The 15,998-nt window shown below is 33.8% G+C and overlaps 1 protein-coding gene across 4 annotated transcripts in view; it reads right to left on the reverse strand.

Moving 5' to 3' along the window:
* Oatp30B (Organic anion transporting polypeptide 30B) overlaps positions 1 to 15,998 on the reverse strand; it is a 109,783-nt gene that overhangs the window by 77,035 nt on the left and 16,750 nt on the right. Inside the window, exon 2 of one of the 4 annotated variants that reach the window (XM_017609405.1) lies at positions 6,182 to 6,183. The exons of the other annotated variants lie outside the window; for them this stretch is intronic. The gene's annotated coding sequence lies outside the window, so the exon portion shown is untranslated. The remainder of the gene's footprint in view (positions 1 to 6,181; positions 6,184 to 15,998) is intronic. 4 annotated transcript variants of the gene reach the window in all.

Raw genomic sequence — 15,998 nt, forward strand, 5'->3', positions numbered from 1 at the left:
CACTGCCTCAAGAAAATTTCAGACAAGAAAATTTCTTAGCCATTTCTTGTACGTCATTTTATATGGTTTTTTTGCTTTTCTTGAGAGCTGCATACTAGCCTTTAAATGGAAATGGTTAAGGTCAAAATGTCTCACTGCCTTTATTTCGTATATAGGTACACATATGTATAAAAATGTCAGAGTGGCTATATTTCGGTGTATTTCCCCTCGGTAATTGGAATAAATACTTTGTTATTTTACTATGAATTTATGTATATGGGTCATTCCATACAATATTTACACCCCAATATTTTTTTGGGGTGAAATATATTTTTTTACATTCTTTATCGAAAAAAAGAAGACACCTGTTTTTTTTATTTCATGATGATATTCGCAAATCTCGAAAAAAAAATTCCCGAAATTTTGAACTCACGGAGAAGTATCTTTTTTTAATTGCTTGCAATTAATAAACTATTTGTTGGAGAAAATCAGTTAAGGTATCAAAATGTGCGTAATTATCTCGGCTTTCCATGAGAGTACGACATAGATTAAAATAAAAAAATGTTTGAATTAGAAAATCGCATTTTTTTTTTTTTTATTTTTTTTTTATACTGAAGTTTATGTACGCAGGTATGAAAAAACCTGTAACATCTACAGTTTTGGTGTTTTCATTCTCAAATTTTTAAAGCGTACTCCATAAAGTTCGACAACTATTCATGTTGAAGAAAAATAAAAATCAAACAGGATGTAGTTAAAAATAAATAAAAAATAAAAAATGCGATTTTTTAATGCCAATTTTTTTTTTATTATTATCTCACATTCTCATGGAAAGCCAAGGTAATTACGCACATTTTGATACCTTAACTGACTTTCTCCGGCAAATAGTTTATTAACTGAAAAAATATATATCTCCCCGTGAGTTCAAAATTTCGGAAATTTTTTTCGAGATTTTCGAATATCAAAACCAAATAAAATAGTAGGTGTTTTCTTTTTTTCGATAAAGAATGTAAAAAATATATTTCACCCCAAAAAAATATTGAGGGGTAAATATTGTGTGGAATGACCCTTAAAGGAAAGCAATTTTAATTTTGATTTGATGCGAATGCAAATTTTGAATGTGAATGTGTAAAATGAGGCGAATCATTCGTATAATGAATGCGAATGCAAATATAAATTTTCGCAAAGTCCCTGGTATGTAAAAGGGATGTTAATTTTTTCGATTTTTACGGCCCCGAGATGTCATTGGCTCCAACCCGGGATTCCGGGATCAGTTCCGATATTTACTTATTATTTTTCAACAACTTAACACAAAAAACTTGCATCAATATTGTTTGAGAAGCTCTCCTACCATATTATAAATAATAAGTAAATATGTTTGGAACGTACTTTTTTATTTAAAGTGAAAATTATTTCATAACGAAAGACAGTAATTTAATATATATGCATATAATAATACTTTACCGTGTACATATCCGATAAAGTAATTTAAGGTATGTATGTGGAAAAAGCTCAATGAAAAAAAAAAATTAAGTCTAAAAGTTCATAGTACTAGTGGAGAAATAAAATAAGCGCATTTATTCGATCACTTTTGTCTATATTCCGTTTCTTTATTCAAAATCTACATATTTTATTAAAGTCTACCTCAAATTACATATACACACTGCAAATAAATGGGCATTTCTCTGACGTCATGATTTTTTTAAAACGACTTTATATTTTCAAAGATATGATTAATTCCAAAATTTATTTAAAAAATTCAGTGCAATGTAAAACAAAAATATGGCTACCAAAAAAAAAAAGAATTTTTGGAGTTCGAGTGTCCCTTTAATCTATTTTATTTTTTTAAGCTAATAAAGTTAGTCCGTAACATATACTTTTTTCAAAAATAAGAATTGAAATATTTCAAGGATATTCAAGGATAAATATTTAAAAGGGTATTTTCAATACCTACCCGTCCCTTACGCACCAAAAAATGTAATCTGTGTTAACTCTACAGAATCTTCTCTATCATTTGATACCCAACTGGTTTTTATGTATGTATGTACATTGCACTGAAATTTTTACATAATTTTTTTAATTACTCACATCTTTCAAATTTCAAAGTTCTTTTAAAAAATCCTGACGTAAAAAAAATAAAAAAATATTACATATTAAATAAGCAAAAAAAAAATATAGCCAAAACTGGTCAACATAAGGCCCGGGATTTTCGGGACTTAAAAAATACCGGGTTTTCGGGATAAACATTCCTAGTATGTACACATTTACGATGTATGTTTTTCAAATGACATGTATGTAGATGAATTAAAAATAATGTGCACAAACTTAAAGATTTCAGTAATTTTACATTATTTGCTCACTTTAATTAATTAATTATCATTAGAGTGTTAAGTCTACCATAACGCACAGATATTAAAAATATTACGAAGGTAATAATTGTGCGATGAATTTTCACTGAACCCATCAATTCAGTAAACACCATGCCAGAAATTCAATTACTTTGAAAGCAATTTAGAAAGTACTTTCTTCTACCAAGTACAAGTAGTTTGAATTCTTCCTTTTTTTCTTGTAAGCAACTAATTTTATTAACATGGCGATGTCCTAAAACCAAACTAATTATCCGACGCTGCATATGTTCCAACTACTTTAAAATTCATAAACTGCATAAATAGTTTCCAACTACTTTGTCAATTGATAAATTTCGGAGAAAAGTCAGTTATTTCCGACAGGGCAGTAAATCATAAAATGGCATTTAAGTGAGAAAATCTCATACCTGATACAGTGAGTGACTGAGAAAATTGGTATATGTACATGAATGCAGTGTATAAATGACATCTACAATATTGTTAAATATCACAATTCATTGGGAAATGTTAAAGATTACATATTTGGGGTACCCTTTTTATATTATAAATGAGAACGGTTTTTAGTGAGTGATTGAGTGTGTGACGGATATGGCTAAAATTTGGCACACAGATAGTTTATAATCTGTTGAATTCAATTAAAATTAAAAAATTAAAAATTCAACGAAATATACCAATATGAATGTAGAACGAACGATATTTTAAATAGATTCATAGTGAAAACATTGTTCCACAGGGTTGCCACCTATTTAAAAAGTTAAATTCAATTGTATGAACGAGACAAATAATGTATTACAAAATCTTTGGAAAATTAAAGAGGTTTAAGAGATTTAAGAGAGTTTTACTTTAAAAATATTTTGAAGAGGATTGCCACCTGTTTAAAAGACAAATTTCATTTTTTAATCATTAAATGAAGTACATATGTATGTATTACTATGCGGATGTCAAATGAAATAGTTAAGTTAAAGAAAGCTTTGTTTGTAAGATATACAATACATATTACAATGTACACACATATTCATTATTATTTCGCCATCTGCTTTCGAGAAACAGCGCCCATCTTAATTAATATGTACTTGAGAAAATCATTAATATGGTTGAATATATGCGTACATACAAATGTGCACAATAAAGATAATTCTACATAAATTCTGGGAAAATCATTTGCTACTTTTTTCATAAGATTGACAACAATTTTAGTTTATTAAACAATTTTAGTTTACGAATGAAATACTATAGGATCCGTGGACTGTTAATAAAGTTGTCCAATGCATTTGACACCAAATCGTATAGCTTCCACTTAAGGGATACTAAACAAAACTATTGTTGTTGTCTTCACTAGAAGAAACAGATTGAAGACGACGGGCCACGGGTCACAGCTACATCTAAATATTTCATCTTCATTGTCTAAGCGCTTTGTCGATAGCGACATGCATTTTTCAATGCAACAGCGAAATCATGAATTTCTATAAGTTTGACATAAAAAAAATTTAAATATATCTAATTTCACTACAACCACAGTTGCGGTGTAACTCTGTTGCCGCCAAAGTAATTACCTACATTAGAGTTTGTGTTTGAATTTGACAGATGTAACCCGTAGCCCGTCATTTTCAAAGTTTTTCTAGCATTAGTTCGTTTTCCAGAATTTCGATTTAAATTTACTTAACAAAGGATGAAAATTTACATACATAGTTAGTAGCTAATGGTGCTTCCAATCTCAAGGAGTTGACTCATCACAGTTGTAGTAAATTTTCTGTGGATAGCAGCAAAAAAGATGGTCTGAATGCGCTTAATTTTTTGCATTTGATATTCGTATGATCTTCACAAAGCAAAAATACAACATAAAAATGTAGAAGAATAGACCGTGAAGATAATCTGATCACAAATATTTTCTTGAAATATACAAGTGTATGTATGTACATTAGGGTGGTCAAAAAAAATATAGTTGGATAGTTAATGCTCTCACCCCTAGGGTTGTTCGATACCGATGAAAATGATACCCCTGTTTTTTTATTTTGAAATCAAAAAAATATTTAGGGGTCGCTCAAAGCGCTCAAAGTTTTCCATGTATTTTATATATAAACAAAAAACAAGTTTTCGTAGAAATGGTATGGAATTCTTGAAAATCAATATTTTCAATCCGAAAACGTTGTTTCTCTTCAGGAGACTTTCAATAGCAATACCCAATTATTTATTGAACAATTTTCCGTTATTAACTATTTTTTATAGGACCCCTAAAAACTTCAAAAAATGCAATGGGGTACCCTTATTTAATAATAGCAAATGATTAAATAAACAATTGGGTATTGTTATTGGAAATCTCCAGAAGAGAAAAGAAGTTTTCCGATCAAAAAATATTGATTTTAAAGAATTCTATGCCATTTCTACGAAAACTTGTTTTTCCCCACATAAAATACATGATAAATTTAAGCGCTTCTTTTCTTTTGATATAAAAAAAAATCCGAGGGTGTGAGAGCTTTAAAATTCCGACTATACTTTTCACATGCATTTTTGGACCACCCTAATTTACATACATATGTAGGTATTCTGACATGCAAATAATAAAATTCAGATCTAAACTTAATGTACCCACAAATATTACGGTCATATGTGTGTATGTACATTTGTATGAAATAAAATTGCTTAATCGTCATAAAGATATTTCCAAGTTTACTCAATTAACAAACGAGTAAAAAAACTATAATTCCGAAATTACATATCGTCGTTTAAAGTACAAAACCGCGTATCGCCATTCTGCAAAACCGCGTAACTGACATTTGCTGCGAAAGATTGGATTTGCTTATACAAGCTCTTGGCTCAATCCTTATCTATTCGTCCTGAAATATACTAGCCGGAAATGCGATGGCTTTATAAAAAAGGGAGCCATTTTGAAATATGAATATTTTAACTCTCTACAAAATAATTTATGCAACCTCACATACGCGGTTTTGCATTTATCTTTTAACGCGGCGTGTTAATACCCTGCAGAGAAAACTTAATTAAATGGCGTGTTGTTAAATACATTCTTGAAGTAACTGAATTTTTCAAAATTAAAGGGCGTTATTTCAACATCCGAACGTCTCTTACATAGTGCCGATAAATCTCTAAAATCCCAGAGAATTCCAAAAAGCTCTCGAAAGTCCCAAAAAACTGAAAAACCTACGAACCAATACCTAAAGCATAAGAAAAATACCTAAAAAGCATTATTAAAAGTTAACATTTTTTTAGGCATGAGAAAATCAGAATCAAAATCCGAAAATTCAAAAACAGCCTCGCAAAGCTTCAAAAAATACAGAAAAATTCCGAAGTAATCTTGAAAAGGCTCAAACATCCTAAAACTACGCTCTAAATTTGTGTATAATGTGGACGCTCCGTAAAATCGCGGAAAGTAAAACGCAAAGATTCCGAAAACTTTGAAAGCAATATGTAGAAATATTTTTTTTTTTTTAATTTTCGAATAAACCCGAAAACTAAGAAGCATTGCATTATCTGTAGATATTAATGCCTGTGCCATTTAGCAGAAAAGTTCTATTAACTATCAATTGGCACAGACCTTTATTTGATTTATTTGATTTAACAGAATCTAATTAATTTTATTAATCAGAAACCTGAATAGTTGCTGTAATATTTTTAAATGCATATTTATTGCATATAACGTGCTCACTTGACACTATATTTTTGTTAATAAGAAAAAGTGCAATGGGGTATAGTCGTTGCGCTGGGTATACAGTTACAGTTGCATGGCTATACCCGACTCTTGCGTACTCGTTCGCGGTCACGGCAGAAAGAGAGGGAGCTTCGGTGGGGCCACTCCGACTTATTCGGTTTAAGGGCTCACTGACGTCTGCAGCGTCCAGTAGGTGCGGCTGCAAGCGCACTTCCAGTGAAGAAGCAAGGCAAAGCCTCGGATGACACCCCCCCCCAGGGCATGCACCTGGAATATCCGAACCCTTAACGGTGAAGGACAAGAGCTGACATCACCGCCATCCAAGAAATGCGTTGAGCGGGGCAAGGCAAGCGATGTCTGGGGCCTTGCGAAGTCTACTACAGCTGCCATGTAAAGGAGCGCAAATTCGGAGTTGGATTTGTGGTGGGAGAGAGACTCCCCGGGGGACGAGCGTCTAGACACAATCCGCATCAAAGCGAGATTCTTCAACATCTCGCTCATCTGCGCCCATGCCCCGACGGAAGAGAAGGATGAGGCATAAAAGGATCTCTTCTATGAGCGCTTAGAGCGCACGTACGAGCGCTGCCCCCGTCAGACGCAGAAATAAAACTGTTTCAATTCAATTCAATTTAAAACCGATTTGCAAGCGTAAACCGCAGAAATTTAGAAAAGTGTACTCGTTCATTTTTGGACCTTAAATCTACAACTTCAAATTGATATAAAAAATGGTAACCAACTTAAGCAAATCTTTTGGTATTTATTCATAGTTTGAATTGCATGGGTCCCATTTCCATCACTTTTTAGTGATGCACTATATTATTTGAGTATTTAGTACTCAAACAGGTATGTATATATATATATATATATATATATATATATTAGGGTGGGTCAATTAAAAAAGTTGATTCATATCCTTGCGATTCTGGTACTATGGACCATAACAAACATTTTCGCCCAAGGAACCATACCTCTAAAATCATTTTCGAGCCTGCCAAAATTTTTTGGTAGATATTTTCAAAAATACCAAATAAACGACCTCTTAGATGCATTTCAAAGACAAAAAAATATTATTGAAAATGTGTATACGGGGGTTTTTTGGGTCAGAGAATCCATTTTTCGCATTAATTTTTAATTTTGATCGCAAAAAAATAAAAAAAATAAAAAAAAATAAAAATAAAAAAATAAAGCAAAATAAAGAAATAAATATTTTTCCATTATTTTAAATTATTAGAAAGTCAAAGATTTGACTATTTGAGCAATAAGTTCGTCAATTTCCCCCAAAAAAAGTGAAAAATCCAAAAAATTGTTCAAAAACGCACTCTGGTGGCGATCAAAATTAAAAATTAATGCGAAAAATGGATTCTCTGACCCAAAAAACCCCCGTATACACATTTTCAATAATATTTTTTTGTCTTTGAAATGCATCTAAGAGGTCGTTTATTTGGTATTTTTGAAAATATCTACCAAAAAATTTTGGCAGGCTCGAAAATGATTTTAGAGGTATGGTTCCTTGGGCGAAAATGTTTGTTATGGTCCATAGTACCAGAATCGCAAGGATATGAATCAACTTTTTTAATTGACCTACTAATTGACCCACCCTAATATATATATACGTAAGTATGCCCAGCACTGGTACAGTAATTTCAAATTGAACAAAAGGAAAACTGGGTGGCAGACAATTAATTTCCTGGAGGGTATGTATGCATATGTCTGTGGCATGCATACATACTACATATTTGTGTATGTTTACATATTTTATTAGCCATGTGTAAATTATCTCGTTCACTACTGCAGGTAGTGAATTCAACAAGAATTGCCGGAATAACATCAAAAGCTACTTTTACGAGTTAGTTTTTCAATCGTTAATCTGAATCTAAATATTTGCGTTTAGTCTCCTTACAAAAAGTTTGAATACATTGTTGAAAGCAAACCAATGCATACAATACATTTGCAGAAAAAAATTAACAAAAATCACATAAATATGTGTGTGTATTTAGTTTTTCAAGATTATTAAAGACGAAGAAAAAACATTATAATTAGCCATATTATAACACAATTGTTGAAAATTCATATGTTTGTCCTTTTACAGTCTTTGTCGCCAGAAGCAGATAAGTGGGGAAGTGAAGTTAAGTTACTGGCTTCAACTTATCATCATTACACAATCGGTCCAGTGCTACATACATACATACATATGCACATATATTCCAAAACCATTTTTAATAGAGTTTAGCTCAATTACTTCTGTCGGAAAGGGTGTTTGTTCGAATCTCAAAAGATAACGTAATCCTACATTAGATTGCCCCACATTCTTTCTTCCAATAATGGAAATTATAACTTAATTCAAATATTGGATGTAAAGAGCGATAATAAAAGTAATTTTCACGAGTGAGTGACCCGGGTATTATGACTGACACCAAATTGCAACAGGTAAACCTACCAAAAGTGTAGGCCTGCTAGTGAACTTTGTAGACTTTCCAAGATATTTTACCTTTAAAGACCTCTACCCAAAAACATTTGCTGTTACGCGTGCTTTCGAACAAAGGGTGTCTAACCAGCTGCAGGGTTGGACCAGAACAGTGAAGCTGTTCCCATCTGATTACGGAGACCGACTTTAGCCAAAACTTGTAAATCCACTTCCGCAACTTAAGTGGCTGGGATTTTAAAACCGTTCTAAAAAATTTATAAATTCATCAATTTCCACAGATAGTTCCAAAATGAACATTAGATCTGATGTCTGATTTCAATAAATTTCGTTGGGGGCCTTTCGTTCAACCTGAGACTTCCTTTAAAGTTGCCTGTGAAAGATTGGGCCTGACCTTAGAACCGTTAAATTTGACAAGTTGGGAATCAATTACTAAGCACCGAAGCAAATTTGTTAAAGCACACCGCCCTGTGCTCTGCCACATGTGACATATTGGCCTCATTCTGCCTGAATCCGAATGCCCTTCTCCGCGAGTATTAAACGATTTTAATCTACCAGCTCGGAATATACTCATTGATTATAAAATAATATAAAATTGCTTGTGTACCCCTAAAGCAGGGATCACAGGATTTGTACATTTTGACAGATATATAGTGTTTTCTTTTATTAAGCTGAACTCATTCTCGATAAAAATGTCTAGACAACACCACTCTGTGACAAAATGTACAAATCGTGTATCCCTGCTTTAGGGACACACAAGCAATTTTTATGTCTACGTAACTACGTAAGGGAAACTTCTTTGAGTATAGTATGTACATACCGGACCGGCTTTGGGGATTGGTAACATTTTTGGCGAAGCTTCCTAGTATATGGATATGTACATCAGGTATGTTGCGATGTCGCATTCGTTATGCGAATGATTCGCATCATTTTACAAATTCGCATTCGACATTTGGGGCCTTCAACAAGTACTGCTACCTAAGCAACCTAGAAATAATTTTAGATTCCTCCAGCGAAAGCGAAGGCTCGAATGTAGAATCTGGAGACATTAAAAAATGCGAAATTAAAGCTCACTTGAAGGCCTATCTTAAAAAAAAAACGAGATCATCTCGGTGAAAATGCTCTCGATTGGTGTAAAACTAAAATAAAATACGACAAATTTACTGATTTTTCCCGCAAATATTTGGGCGCTCCACCCGCCAGCCAGCGTTCGAAGTGGGCAATTTTTCAGTGCAGCCGGCCTTATATACGAGCCTCTTAAGATATCGCCTCATGGGAGAAAAGGCAGCGAAACTACTTTTTTTGAAATATTATAAACTTTGACTACTAGACTAAAACACAGTTTACAAAATTATTAAGGAATAAAAATGATGATTTAAGCTGATTATAGATTTTTTAATGTCATTCCTAACATTCGCATTCGCACATTCGCATTCCGAAAATTCGTACTCGCATTCGCATTCGCGAATGAGAAAAATATAACATTCAAAACATCCCTAATGTACATTTATTACTTAAGTGTATTATGAATGAAAGTCTCATAATATGTCGTCGTGACCTGTTAATTACACTCACTTCCAAAGTGTTCTACATAATTTATTAATTTCTTGATCTTCTTAGCTTGATTCCAAATGCATATGTACATACATTGTAATACAAAGAGCACAACACAACGCCATACGAAACGTAAATAGCAACGAAGAAGAGCCTTCTAAATTTGAGAACAAAAAATTCGAAACAAAAAAATAAAACTTTTAGTAGAATAATTGAAAACATTCGTAATCTACCACAAATTAATTCTCTTCTTATCAAGAGGTTGTTTACGCTTAAAATGGGATGGAAATATGGTGGCTTTAAAAATAATTATAAATATTTATACAAAAGTATACATATGTAGGTCTGTGCTTATGTGCGTATATATAAATATGTACATATGAGCCATTTATGTTGAAAGTGGCATAAGTCACTTCGCACTTCTTGTGCTTATAAGATCGGCTCTTTATAACCGACTTCCGAAAAAGGAGGAGGTTATCAGTTCGTCGGAATATTTTTTTTTTTTGTTATGTATGTTACCGCATAACTTTGGACCACGTCAACCGATTCTCAAAAATCGTCAAAATTCTCTTTGCATCGAATCTGGTTTAGTCCGATCATTGGATCATGAAATATATATATATCTTTTTTTTATATGAGAATTGAAGTCGGTTTTTTTTTTTTTGCTAAAAATTACTTGTTAAGCGAATGCCTCTGTGAATCGTTCTATGGTCGCTATCGTACTAGTAACCAGTCATTTAAGCGCAAGCGGTGTGAGGTGACTTATGCCACTTTCAAAATAAGCGGCTCATATGTTTGTGTAGGTATATACATATAAATATGTAAATATGTACGTATTTATATTATATATGTAATTACCTAATTTCCACAGTTTTAAAGTTTTTTTTCATTATCTTTAACCACGACATGTGCGGTACTGCTTTTTTTTGTTTTCGAGGTCAACCTGGCTCAAATTCGAGGGGAATTTTAAATTATAATTTTTTTTATTCATAGACATGCGTACATACATATTGATAATTTTCATTGATAATGATTTTCTAAGCGTCTTATATGTAGTAAGTAGAACCCACCTTTTAACTTTGGTGTTAAATATATTTTGCCATACCTATTGAATTTTGTGTAAAATTTTATTCAAAAAAAAACACAAATTATTTATCATGCTTTGAAACTATATACTAGGCGTATTTACCAAAATCGATGGCAAACTGGTGAAATTACCGTAGTTCTTACAAAGAAGGCAAAATTAAGTTTAGCGTAATTCTACTTAGAAAAAAGCAAGCGCGATTTTGTCATGAGCTATTACTCTCTCCCGCCCGAGAGGGGGTAAAGGGTTGAATGATGGCAGCCTCAAATCCAATTATTTTCATGGATTGATCGAAGCTGTATGGTAGAGTATTCTATGAGAAATTCTCAGTGAATCGCGTATTCAATCTGGCGCATGGCTGCAGCGCCTTTCGGGCAAGAATGGCAGCTATAAGAAAAAGAGGCAGTCGACTGGCTATGCACCGGTATATTACCGACTAGAAGTGTACATAAATATCTAGTGTGATAGCCAAGCGGCGATCAGGGCTCTAGGATCGGTCATAGTACGATCGAAACTGGGCTGAAATCGTAACATCCGTTCACGGATCGAAAACGATACGAAAGAAAATTACGTGATACGTCAGGCAGTATAAGCTGAATGGGACAAAGAGTACGATCACGTATGTCATAATACGAAAAATGTGTTTTTACGTGACGAGTAGTACGATATCGTATGTGACGATTCGAGCCCTGGTCGGGGAATGCCTAACCCATCTCTCAATCGCTTCGAAATACTACTTCCAAATCAAGTTGACTTGGATTCCAGTTCACAGATTGACATCGCGGGAAATCGCAAAGCTGGGTACCCTTGAGACGCTCTCCCTGGACACAGGAGTTTCTTTGATAACTTTTGGATGAATCCTGGACAGATGGGCTTACAGTCGCCTCAGCGAGCGCTAGGCAAAAATACGTAAAATTTAATATGTTCGCTTTATCGGGCCTTACTGTAGTAGCTTTCCTTGTGGGACAACAGCTTAACTAGGCGAAAATAAACACAGCCATATGTACATATTTATTTGCACATTTACAATAGTTTATGCACATAACCTAATTAGGGCACTTTCCACACACTAAAATATTTAAGTAAGTATGTACGCAAATTATTTCCTAAGTCATTCCACCCATTTCCAGCCCACTATTCATTTCACTTTTTAACTGCCTTATAAGCTCCTATGCACAGTTTTGGCACACAGAAACCGCACTTTTTGAAAGTTCTAACAGCAATTGCCGCAACTTGGGGCTCAAATGCATAAATGGCATGCGCATATATGTGTGTGTAAATACATATATTTTGCGGGTGAAAGTTGCTTAAGATGGCAACAAAGCATTATTCATACGAAGTTTTGGGAAGTTTGATTTTTTATTTATTTTTTTTTTATGTGACTTTTTTTGGTTAAGTTGAATAATTTTTGCAAACTTGCTTCGCAGTTGAATTGGGCTTCTTTGTTTCATGAATCACATGCAGCAGTGTTCACACAAATAGCAGCGCGACATATGGAATATTCGTAAGTATACACAAGGCGACAAATGAAAGTACACACTTTGTTCTAACATGATATTTACAATTATGAAATAAATATAAATATACAAATATAATAAATCAAAATTTCACTCTATATAAAGTGCACAAAAATCAAAAAATTTTAGTTTTCAGAATTTCTAGAAAATTTTCGAGTATGGAGTTTTTTAGCCCATTCAACTTTAGTAAAATGAAGTTGCAAGTTTCAACCAACTAATAATTCACGTTGGTTTTTGAGAATCTTTTTTTGAGACTACTTTTGCGGTTTTTATATATAACAAGTGCAATTTACAAAAACTGGGCTACAAAGATGCTTGTGAACTTTATATAAAGTTTGAAACCTTGATTTAAATGGTTTATATTAGTGCAATAAACTATATTTTCATAAGTAATTAATTAAAAAAATAATAATTTCATAAAAACAATTGTAAATATTATATTAAAACAAGATGTATACTTATATGGACATTTGACCGTACCGGAAAAAATTCGCCGTGTACACCCCACTGAAAAACTGGCCCTGAATATAAAGAATTTTAGAAAGGCAATTTCGAAAACAAATTTTTTTACACCATTTTTTTGATCAGAGTTCATTGACCCCCCGTTCTATTACTTGCCTACCAGATCTCAGTTCCTAACACCCTAAGGTACCAACCTAATGTCAGTAAATTAAAGCTCGCCAAAAATCATTCAACTTTTGCTAAGGAAGTTCGAAGCGGAGACAATTTATTATTTTTTTTTGCCAAACGAAAGGCACACATTCTTACGTTGTTCGTCATATTTTCGGCATTTACAGTTTGATAAATCGGTATATTTGTCTCGAAGGTAAATTAGTTTGTTCTAAAATTTTTCAAGTACACCACCAAAACTCATCAAACTTTTGCTAAGAAAGTATTTTAATTATTCCAGTAGAACTATTTTAAAAGCACGCTGATTATAGGTGTCTTTAAAAAGCAAACCCTTGGTTCGGCAAAAAAAAATAATTTTTTTTTTTTGGAAATTGCCTTGCAAAACTACTTTAGACCGGGGTGTTAAAAAACTTTTTTTTGATGTTGGGTAGAACCGGGCTTGAACCCAGCCCCTGCGGAGTGGAAGCGCACACTACTAACCACTACATCACAGCGGCCGCACTCATAAATGGCTGTACAAAATATATATTTTAAGTATCTTTTGATCTTAGAAGCATAGTCTTTTGAAAATAGCTTCTCTATCTCTTGGGAGACAGTTTGTCTTAAAGAAAGGTGATCAGGAAATTTAAAACATTAAGTACCTAAGGTACCAGATTACTGCCTGTTCACCTCCTTAAAATGTACTCGTAATACATTTTAAATAGTCCAATATGTTGCTTCTTCTTTGAGGGCTAACTTCTCTTGGAAATACCTGTAGCCTGTTAATGTAGAATTCCTCGTAGAAGACGACACCCCTTCCTCGTATGTTTCCAAATACTGCAACGGGCGGGTTGTTGGTCCTTCCTAAAGAGTTATGTATGGTGAAAGGTTCACTCGAACCCAGTGCAGAGTCGTTAGTTAGGATTGGAATGAACTTGATGCTTTTTACGGAGTGCCCACAGCTGGAAGTGCGCTTATATTTGACGTCCCTTGACCTTACAGCGGCGCGAGCATCTGCTGCTTCATCCACAATATACATCTATGGACACGACGTTTAGGTGTGGTCCGAAGTGTCCACTGACTGCAATTAAGGCAGATCTTTTCACTCCATCCAGCTGCTTATCAATAATCTTTCCCAGGGCGCTCCACCAAACAAGGACATCATATAAGACATTTTGTTTATCTATGGTTTCATAGATTCAGAGAGTCATCTTCGGCGAAAGAATCAACGCTCGGCAATGACCTCTCTGTTTAGCTTCCAGAAGAGCTTATTGTCAAGTATCTCGGCCAAATACTTTACCTTGTAAGAGAGCTTTAGCAGAAAGCCGCCCGGGAGGCAGGTTCAACAATTGATATTTTCTTTTTTCTTGTGAAAGAACCAGTTTTTGCTAAGATTTACTTCCAAACCACAGCTGACAGCCCAGCTTTTAAGCAAGCTCGGTTATCGCTGCATAAATTCTGATAGGGTGGCTAGGAACTTTCGCTTAATTATCCGTGCTACGTCGTCAGCTTAAGCAACCACGTTCACAACAATGTCCCAAACTAGTGTATAGCCTAGCAATTAGCGACATTCAGAGACACGTCATTACCATCTTCACTAGCTCTCGCCCCGTGAATGTCGTTATCAGTGTTCAATAGAGACGGGTGATCTCGAGACTTTTGAGGAACAATGTTATTTGTGACTGTGACTTTGCAGCCACAGTGATTTTCATCCGTGATTGTGACAAAAACAGTCGCAAAAAAAGTTTCAAAACCGAAATCTTTTACCGAGTGAACTAAGGACGTTATTCATCACTGACTATTTTCGTCGTTTGTTTTGGTCACTCACACTCGTTTTTAATGGTCTGACATTCTAATATCAAACAATCAAATTTTAGTCTTAAATAGTCTGTCATTATAAGGAAATTTCTCTGAGGTTAGTATCACTGGTCGCAGTTTCTCGACATGTAAATGCGACTGCTAGTTTATCACAGTCACAGTCACAGTTCGTAACAGCTACTATCACTGTTACTGCTATTGTGGAAGGCGCAATCCTTCTACAAAAACATCATTGCCAGTCATGATTCAAAAATACAAGGTTATATAATTATTGACAGTCGCGGTTTGACACTCCCTTATAAAACATTGCCTTTACGAAGGACAGAGAAAGGGGAAGAATGCAATCCCTTGTTGGAAAATGGTAGTAGAAAAGTTCCCAAAGTAGGCAATTAGTAGTGAAATTCTTTTTGTAAATTCTAATGTATTTGCAGGAAATCTGGCATTTTAAATGAAATAATGAACTAAATATTAATATATCTACATGAATTACGTAATTTATGTGCTATTTAGCTGTATAAAAACTGGAAAAGGACTCAAAATTAAAATAAAACTACTGTTTAGATATGAACACGGCTAAACACTCAAAAATGAAATCGACCTTTTTATCTAGTTTAATAATATGAAGCGTGTTTTATTTAATTAAAATTACAACATGTATGCGAGTACGGCGAAGGTAAGAACGTACCGGCCAATGCAAAATTTAACCAAGAAGTAAAAAATAGAAAAACAGAACCGTTCTGCAGCAGCGACGGCTGCTTATATACGAAAAATACCATTAGGAATAGTGTTGTTGTATGCGGTACAGAAAAACTGTGCTTGAGCTTACATATAAACATACATAAGAACTTAACTAAAACAATTATGACAAACAAATATCATGTGCAAATACAAAAACTCCAATTGTTAAACAGGTACGGTAAATGAAAGTTTCGCAAGCAATCTGACAAGGTGACCAGCCGTATGCGGTGACCATGCGTACTCTCAAACA

This window comes from Rhagoletis zephyria, unplaced genomic scaffold (assembly GCF_001687245.7).
Source record: "Rhagoletis zephyria isolate East Lansing unplaced genomic scaffold, Rhagoletis_zephyria_1.1 Rzeph_scaffold_00009, whole genome shotgun sequence".
Classification (NCBI taxonomy): domain Eukaryota; kingdom Metazoa; phylum Arthropoda; class Insecta; order Diptera; family Tephritidae; genus Rhagoletis; species Rhagoletis zephyria.